Source organism: Etheostoma spectabile, chromosome 18 (genome assembly GCF_008692095.1).
Source record: "Etheostoma spectabile isolate EspeVRDwgs_2016 chromosome 18, UIUC_Espe_1.0, whole genome shotgun sequence".
Lineage (NCBI taxonomy): Eukaryota > Metazoa > Chordata > Actinopteri > Perciformes > Percidae > Etheostoma > Etheostoma spectabile.
The window spans coordinates 11,955,379-11,955,730 of record NC_045750.1 but is presented as its reverse complement, the minus strand read 5'-3'; the positions used below and the strand labels follow the sequence as shown (position 1 = coordinate 11,955,730).

General features: G+C 42.6%; 1 protein-coding gene across 2 annotated transcripts in view; it reads left to right on the top strand.

The window, feature by feature from the left end:
* The window catches only part of fig4a (FIG4 phosphoinositide 5-phosphatase a), a 56,615-nt gene that overhangs the window by 29,377 nt on the left and 26,886 nt on the right, over positions 1-352 (top strand). The gene's annotated exons all lie outside the window — the stretch shown is intronic.

Below are 352 nucleotides of genomic sequence, written 5' to 3'. Positions count from 1 at the left end.
GGTATTCCAGCCCAGGACCATTGAACTACATTCCACAATTCCTCTGCATCACTGGGTTTTGCCTCAGAAACAGCATTTTTGATGTCACCCTACAAGTGTTCTATGGGATTGAGGTCCAAGGATTGGGCTGGCCACTCCATAACATCATCTGGAACCAAGACTTTGCTTGATTACTGGTGTGTTTTGGGTCATTGTCTTGTTGAAAAGTCTTTCAACAAGACAATGACCCAAAATACAAGGCAACATGACCTCTTCAAGTATTTTGATGTGTTGAAACTGATCCAGGATCCCTGGTATGCGATAAATAGGCCCAACACCACAGTATGGGAAACATTCCCATATCATGATTTTT